At 37.1% G+C, this 9,225-nt stretch overlaps 1 long non-coding RNA gene across 1 annotated transcript; it reads left to right on the top strand.

Annotated features, from left to right (window-relative positions):
• Window positions 1-5,187: 5,187 nt before the first annotated feature.
• On the top strand, window positions 5,188-8,406 carry LOC121780971. The gene is made up of 3 exons (XR_006046119.1): window positions 5,188-5,392; window positions 6,553-6,657; window positions 8,207-8,406. It is a non-coding gene; the product is annotated as an uncharacterized LOC121780971 (long non-coding RNA).
• Window positions 8,407-9,225: the final 819 nt, after the last annotated feature.

The following is a 9,225-nucleotide window of genomic DNA, read 5'->3' as shown; positions in this document are numbered from 1 at the left end:
CTTGCCGAACTTGCCGAACTTGACTATTGAGCCATCACAATCTACCAACAATGATGATATATGGAAAATGAAATGCACCATTTTTATGGGCTATATGCACCCGAATAAGGGCTATATGGTATATGATGTGAATTATACATATATGTGATGAATATGATATGTACGCCCCATGTGGGCAAAGATGAGATAAATTCTGCTTCCGTTGTGGAAAGTGCCACCACACTTTGGAGACTTGATTTCCAGCTAATAGCAGACCCAAACATTGTGAATATGTATGCCGACTGAGACTTTCTGTTGTCTAAGTTCCCAGCAAAGTCCGAGTCACAATATCCCACAATAGCATCAGCTCCACCTCCATCATTCACTCCATATAGAATGCCTACATCCCCAGCACCCCTTAGATACCTCATCAACCATTTGAGAGCAATCCAATGTTCTCTTCCATGATTTGCCATAAACCGGCTGACAACACTTGTGGCTTGTGCTATATCTGCTCTGGTGCTGATCATAGCATACATAATGCTCCCTACTATATTAGCATAGGGTATCTTCATCATTTCTCTGGACTCAGCCTCACTGTTGGGCCTCTGATCAGCCTTGAGCTTGAAGTGCATTGCTAGTGGAGTAGCCACTGCCTTCATATTCTCCACCTTGAACCTTCTCAGCAACTTTGATATATAATCAGATTGTGTGAGCCACAATTGCCTTTTAGCTCTATCTCTGATAATGTTCATGCCTAAGATTCTCCTTGCTGGCCCGAGGTCTTTCATTTCAAACGCAGCATTGAGTTCATCCTTCACTTCTTGCACTGCCTTCCTGCTAGCTCCAGCAACAAGCATGTCATCTACATAAAGTAGAAGATATGTAGGATGTATGCCCCCTTTTCTGACATATACACAGGAGTCATAACTTGATCTCTGAAAACCAATCTTGATCATATAATCATCAAAAGTCTTATTCCACTGTCTACTAGCCTGCTTCAAACCATATATACTTCTTTTCAGCAAGCATACTTTATTTTCATTCCCTGGTTTGATGAAGCCCTCAGGCTGGGCCATGTAGATTGTTTCCTCTAGTCCTCCGTGTAAGAAGGGCCGTTTTCACATCAAGCTGCTCCAATTCCAGATCCAACTTAGCAACCAAAGCCAGCAACATTCGAATGGAAGAATGCTTTACAACCGGTGAGAAGACCTCATTGAAATCAACTCCATGCTCTTGAGTGAATCCTCTAGCCACTAACCGGGCTTTAAATCTGATCTGATCACCCTCAGCACCTTCCAGCTTCTTTTTGAATATCCATTTACAGCTGATAACCTTCCTTCCATCAGGTTTCTCAACCAATATCCAAGTGCCATTTTTCAGTAGAGAATCAATTTCATCCACCATTGCTTTCATCCACTTTTCCCATTCTTTGCTCTCCATTGCTTCCTTATATGAGGATGGCTCTATATACTCAACATCTTCAGCCACACATAGTGCATAAAATAGCATCTCAGAATCATCAAATCTTGATGGCAGCTTGATCTTTCTTCTGACTCGATCCCTAGCCAGCTGGTAGTTTTTCAGATTATCTTGAGGCTGTGTTTGTGTCTCATTCTGAGCACTCTGAGGCTCAGTGACTTCTTCACTCTCCCCACGTTTCTCATGCCTCCCATGCTCCACCTCAAAGTCAGCTTTATCAACAGAATCAGTCACAGAATCAGGCTTCTCAACTATCACTTTGTTCTTATCCAGAAAAGGCATTTCAGTTTCAGAGAATACAACATCTCTACTAATCACAATCTTGTGATTCCCTGGCTCTACACACCACAAACGATATCCCTTCACCCCAGGTTGATATCCCAACATCACACACCTAATAGCCCGAGCATCCAACTTCCCTTGCTTGTGATGAGCATATGCCTTGCAGCCAAACACTCTTAGATTGGTATAATCTCCATGGCTGCCATACCATCTAAAATCAGGTGTATCACCCTCTATACTTGATGATGGACATTTGTTGATAAGTTTCACAGCCGTGGATGCAGCCTCGGCCCAAAACTTCTTCTCAAGTCCAGATGAGAGGAGCATACACCTCACCCTCTCTAATATGGTTCTATTTGCCCTTTCTGCTATGCCATTCTGCTGAGGATTCAGAGGTACAGTCCGGTGCCTTTTAATTCCCCTCTCCTTACAAAAGTTATCAAACTCTTTGGAGAGATACTCCAAGCCGTTATCAGTCCTCAAACATTTAAGAACCACTGACTTCTCCTTCTCCACTTCCAGGCACCATTGCTTGAACTTACTAAAAGCCTCTGATTTCTCTCTCAAAATGTATATCCACATTTTTCTAGAGTAGTCATCTATGATACTCATATAATACTTCCCTCCACCTACTGACACCACAGATGCAGGACCCCACAAGTCACTATGGGCATAATCAAGAGTGGATGTGGAAGTGTGCTTGCCTTTGGGATAGGGCTGTTTTCTTGGACTTACCCAAAATGCATTCCTCACATGGAGTAGTGTCCATCTGCCCAGAACTTTGTATAATCCCCTTCTTGGCCAGCTCCTTAATGCTTCCCTCAGCTGCATGAGCAAGCCGCATATGCCAGATTTTGAAGTCATCAGCCTTCACAATATTTGCCTGTGCAGTAGGGATCTCAACACTAGCCAGTAGATAGTACAAGCTTCCCCTCCTTTCAGCTTCCATCACCACTCTTTGATCCTTGGAAACTGTCATTCTTCCCCCAGTAGAGCAGAATGTATATCCCTTGCGTTCAAGAAGCCCAAGTGAAATGAGATTCCTCTTGATATCAGGTATATATCTCACTTCACTTATAATCTTCACAGATCCATCTTGCATTCTCAGCCTGATCTTGCCTATACCTTGGATGGTACAAACTTGGTTGTTGCCCAATATAACCGATCCAGTCATCTCTTGGATCTCCTCAAACCAGCCAAGATTCGGACTCATATGCAGACTACACCCCGAGTCCATGATCCAAGATCCTCCCAGACCACCCTCCATCACATTCAGAATTTCTGGCACATCAGTTTCCTCAACACAGTCAGTGGATGGAACACGGTTTCCACCACCATTTGCTTGCCTTCTTTTCCATGCGAAGCAATCCTTTTTGAGGTGACCCGGCTTCTTGCACCAATGACATGAGCGGGTTTCCTTTTGATCATTTGATGGAGTTTTCTGGTTTTCTTGGCTCGGCTTCTGAAACCTCTTGACTCCCTTGAACTTCTTGACATTTAGGCTCTCAGCCATAGCCTCTGGATTCTTAGAGCCTGACTTCTGAATTTCTTTTGCTCTTATGGCCGACTGAACTTCAACAAGGGTGATAGTACCCTCTCGGCCATACAATATAGCATCTCGTAGCTGATCGAATGACTTCGGCAGAGCATTCAAAAGTAATATTGCCTTATCTTCATCCCCTATCGAGGCGTCGATATTTTCAAGATCATCGACCGCCTTATTGAAGTCTTCAAGTTGCTCCAATATCCCTTTATCATCCAAGAATCGATAGGAGTATAACCGCTGCTTCATGAGCAGCCTATTGGCCAAGGACTTAGCCATGTACAAGTCTTCGAGCTTCGCGATTATTCCGGCTGCAGTCTTTTCTTTTGCAACCTCTCGAAGAACTTTATCCCCGAGGCATAGCACAATTGCACTATGAGCTTTCGCCTCGATCTCAGCTCGTTTAAGGATCTCCTTTTCGTCAAGATCCATCTTCTCCCCTTTCTCCGACTTGTCCTCCTTTCCGCCCGCGTCCAACGCCGAAGCAAGGCCTTGATGAATCAGCATAGCCCGCATTTTCATCCGCCATAAGCCGAAATCATTCCTACCCGTGAATTTCTCGGCCTCAAACCTAGAAGCCATAACACCCTCCAATCTCACCACCGACAGAACAAATCAGAAATCAATCGCGCCTCCCGGTTCCCACAGACGGCGCCAATTTGTAAACAATTGAGGAACGATTTGAGTAGCAAGAACAATCGGTTGAAGATTGGAATGAAATTGTAAAGGAAATTTTATTCACTGGAATGAGAAAAACGAGAGCGAGAAGATGAGCTACAGTATGTAAAACTAACTAATGAAAATAGCTATTTAACAGAAACTAACGGCTAGTTTCAATCCTACGGCTAGGATTAAAACTTGACTAACAAACAGATCTAACGGCTGCCGGAAACGAGTTGTCATAACAGCCGAGCTGCCGAGCTGCCGAGCTTGACGAGCTTGACGAGCTTGCCGAACTTGCCGAACTTGACGAGCTTGCCGAACTTGCCGAACTTGACGAGCTTGCCGAACTTGCCGAACTTGACTATTGAGCCATCACAATCTACCAACAATGATGATATATGGAAAATGAAATGCACCATTTTATGGGCTATATGCACCCGAATAAGGGCTATATGGTATATGATGTGAATTATACATTACGTGATGAATATGATATGTACGCCCCATGTGGGCAAAGAAAGGATGCAAGTAACATGGAAATTTTTATGTAAAGAAATGATAACGTTACATGATGGAACCAATAATCTCAATATTATATATTAGGGTGAAATATGAACTTATGTGACATTATATGTGAAAGTTGGATAATGTGATTAGAAGTGCGATTTTGTGGCTTGATGCGGAAAATGAGGATACGCTACAAATAGGAAATGACGTAATGCCATGAAATGGCATAAGTGAAACCCTAACGCTTCTAGGAGTAAGCAAATTCGATGGAATTTTGAGGACGAAATTCTTTAGGGGGGAAGAGTTGTAACATCCCAAATTATAGGGCTTGACGAAAGATTTGGATATGTGATGAGGAATAGTAGTTAAGTTAAACTATAAGGTAGAAATTTAATACGAAATGTCGATTATGTGATTTTCGGCAATCTCTTTTACCCACGTAAAATCGTAAATCGAAGCTAAGGGCTAATAATTTTATAAATTATAAATTATGGCCTAGCATAATTATAAATAATGTGAGGATTTATTTTTGTCCATTTAAGGGTAATTGAAATTTTTATCGCCGATTATTTCGGTTTTTCGCAAAATCGATTGTCGAAACATTTGAGGTGTCGGACGAGAATAATTTTAGATTAATCTAGGATTAATGTGCTACGAGATGGTATATAGAATCCATAAATATGGGATCGTATGACATGAAAATAAATTAGTACAAGGAAATAATTTAACTTAAGTAAATAAATAATTAGAATTTTAAAGAAAAATCTAGAAGTTGTTGGATAAAATTTAAAAGTCAAAGACTTATCTTCTCTCCCTCATGATTTTCGTCCATGAGCAGCTCCCCTCAACCTCCATAGCCAAAAACCTTCTTTCCCATTTATTTGGCTTGTTCGTCGGCAAATCGGGGATTTAATCGTATAAAACATAGCAAATCAAGTAAGGTCTTTCTTACTATACTATTTTTATAACATGAAATTCAATACATATTGAGGTTTAAAATCTGAAAATTTCGAGCTCCATAGGTGTTGATGGATACATAGTTTTATGTTCGATTAATTGTCGAATATGTAGCGTATAGACGTCGTATGCCACGTTTTGATGAATAATTTCCAAGTTAAATTGCCATGGTATGAACTTGATGATGAGATTGAAAATACACCTTAGGGTTTGTGTTTTTAGTAGTTAGATGCTCAAGTTAGATGAAATTTATGATTAAACATGAATTGAAATAGAATTGGATCAACAAGGTTTAATCCCATGTTTTTCAGTGACCTGTTCCAATTTGTTTGGCATGGGTAGAATAGTGGAAACTTTGGTTTAACAATTTCTATAATAACTATGATGAGTCTAGAAGATCCCTGATTTGTATGAAGAATTTAGGAGTTCGTTTACTATGTGTAGAAATTGTTATAACAATACAGCTACGAACTGTCAAAATTCTGGTACTTTGTCATATTTTGGTATTTGTTATCCGACATATTCAGGACATTTAAGGTCGATTAAAACTTGATTGCATAATTTCTAAATTAACTATAAGGTGTTTAGTTGTTCTCTAAATTTTATGACGAATTAAAGAGTACAAATACCATTTATAAGAATTGTTTAGAAACTGCTGCCAGAAATGGTCTGATTTTTGGTAGTCCATGGGAAAACGAGAATATCTCTTAAACTATTAGGAATCTTTGAATGAATCTTATTGGATTATAAACCAGACTTCATTGGGTATTTAAAAATATTAGGTCAAGTCTCTAAATTCTTCCGTATGAATATAGAAGTTGTGTGACGAATCGATCCAGTGCAGTTGTTATACTAGAGAGTTAAGGAATAAGGGGATATTAAGTTAATATAGCAAATGAATTTATTTAAGATGTTTGATCATGGAATTGTGATTTAGAATGAATATGAGTGTTAATATAAATTTTAGGAACTTTCTAATTGAGGTTAGCAATTTTAATACATTAACTACATGATTATATATTCTCTGTGAATAGTATTCTGTGAATAGTAACAGAATACTTAGTGATTTTATTGGAAGACTTAATGAGCTGAAGTTGACGAAAATAAGTATATGTTACTAATGTTTACGATATTTATAGTATAAGGCATAGAAGCTTGTAATACAAGTCGTGCAAAAATGAATGGATCTAGAAGATAGCGAAGGGTCGAAAGGTGAAATAGGCTTATGTTCATAAGCGTGCGAGGTAGCGTATCCTCTATATGATTTTCGGTTCCTTTGGTTGAGATGATGTGTGCTATAATGTGCTTATTTGTGCGATGTTAATTAAATAATGTGCTTAAATATGCTTATAATTTAATATGTGGATTGTTATGATACTTATTAATTTTGATATGAATGATCTACAGAAATAATGGTACGAATATGAATAAAAGACAATGGGTATGATATGCAATGAACGTAATAAATTATGAAGATCTGAATAATGTGAAATATGTCTGAATAGATTATGAAAAGATATCTGAATGTATATGAAAAAGAAGTTATCTGATAGGTAGAGCCTGAATAAAATAAACACAAGAGAATAATATGTAAAGGTTATAAAAGTATATACTAAAAGAATGTCTGTGAATCCGATAAGAATGATTATCTGAAGTGATATTTGGAAATGGAATACATGTGAAAAAGAGATATGAAAGAAGAATACAAAATAAAACGTCATGTTTGCTTGGTCACATGTGTTGGGTACAATTGGCATGCCATAGGACAACAGCGCTGCATTATCTGTGATCACTCGTCTTCTGGATAACCGAAGCGAGGATCGTCTGTTATCTGACGGGCCCCTATCTGATCTGTCTGATCTGCACCCTAATGGGTGGTCTGATTATCTGTCTGCACCCTCATGGGTGGTCTGATTTTCTGATATGCACCCTATGGGTGGTCTGTGCGGAGTCCTCTCGAGGACGAAAATCCGCGTCTGCATCTAATTCTGTTTCTGATCTGGTCCGTGTACCCTGCCTGAAACCAAGCAGATATTGGGGCTATATGATAAGATAAAATAAAATAATATCTGATGATTTCTGAATAAGAATCTGTAATCTGTGATGTGTAAAATAATATCTGATTAATTGTGTATAAGAATCTGTAATCTGTGATGTGTAAAATAATATCTGATGAATTGTGAATAAGAATCTGTGATCTGTGATATATAAAATAATATCTGACGACTTCTGATTAAGAATCCGTGATCCGTGATGTATAAAATAATATCTAATGACTTCTGAATAAGAATCTGTGATCCGTGATGTATAAAATAATATCTAATGACTTCTTAATAAGAATCTGTTATCTGTGATATATAAAATAATATCTGAGGACTTATGAATAAGGATCTGTGATATGTGATTGTAAAATATGATATATGATATGAATGTTGATCGGTCCTCACGTGGAGGAAATGATATATTATGTTGAATGGTCTCCGCTCGGGGTAATTAACACGGAAATAAAAATAGTATATGAAAATAAATGGTAAAAGGAGAAAAATGTGATACGAGATAATAATATATGATGAATATGTGTGGTTATCTGAACAAGTATTCTTTAGTGCAAAGATTATGAGATGGTAAGTAATTTGGAAATTTGTAAAATTGAAATGAAAATAAGCAAAAGATTAAAAAGGAAATAATGTAGTTATTATAGTTACTATTGTCTTAGCTGAGAGGGTTGGATTCTGTAGTTTGGATATTGCTACTGGGCTTTCGAGCTCACTCCCCCCTCTTTTTCCTCTGCAGGTTAGAGTTGATATTATGTCAGTGGTGTTGCGCAGCTTTGCATCTTTTGCGAGTCACTGGTGGTCAACTTGGTTTAGTAGTCGTGGCATGTTGTATAATAGTTTAATCTTTAGCCTTCCGCAGGATAAATGTTAAGTCTTTTAAATGTAATAGATTTTAATTGTGCTTTTAAGCTAAAAAGAAAAAGGAAAATTTAAGCACGGGTTTTCGATACTGAAACGTGACATCACTTATTCGGTGGGTACCTACCGGGTAAGGGGTGTTACATAAAAAGTAATGCCTTGACGTTTAGACTAGACACTCAAGACATACGTCGTAGTAGCATTATACTAGCATATTTAATATTTTTACACGTTGTAGTTTGTATGTTTGTAACTGATAAAGATATATATAAGGTTATAATAACAAATGAAATGTGAAAATATAATTAAAGTATAATAAAACAAATCACAACTAATAATTATAATCTCAATTTGAGATAATATAAGAAAAACAAGTCAATAATATAGTAGTACTAATAAATAAAAAATACATTAACAAAATATATAGATAAGTAACTAAAATAAGACCACATATAAAATAACATAATTACGAATACATATAAATTTATAAAGTACGAGAGAAACTGCCTAGAAAATTATTTTATTGAAATGACAATTTTAAGTAATGGAATTAGTATTTGTAGAAGATTTGATAACTTTTTATATTCTATTCAATTTTAGTGAATCCAATGTTATTTATTGTAAAATCTATACATATATAAAAGTTGAGTTTTGGGCTTCATTTTGAATATATATAAATTTTGGGCCCCGAATTTTAATATTTATAAACTTTGTGCAAATTTGCATATTTATAATAACTAATGAATATTCATGTATAATAAATGCCATGAAATAATTTAAACTATAAACGGCATAACTAATGAATTTAGGCTATGAATAGCAATTACAAATATTTATGCGTTTTGGAGTGTTTGGAAAGGGACGTTTCGTTTCGTTTCGTAAATTAACATACCATCT

The sequence above is a fragment of the Salvia splendens genome, chromosome 20 (assembly GCF_004379255.2).
Source record: "Salvia splendens isolate huo1 chromosome 20, SspV2, whole genome shotgun sequence".
NCBI lineage: Eukaryota > Viridiplantae > Streptophyta > Magnoliopsida > Lamiales > Lamiaceae > Salvia > Salvia splendens.
Note: the sequence above shows the minus strand (reverse complement) of the source record. Positions and strands in the feature narration are given on the sequence as shown.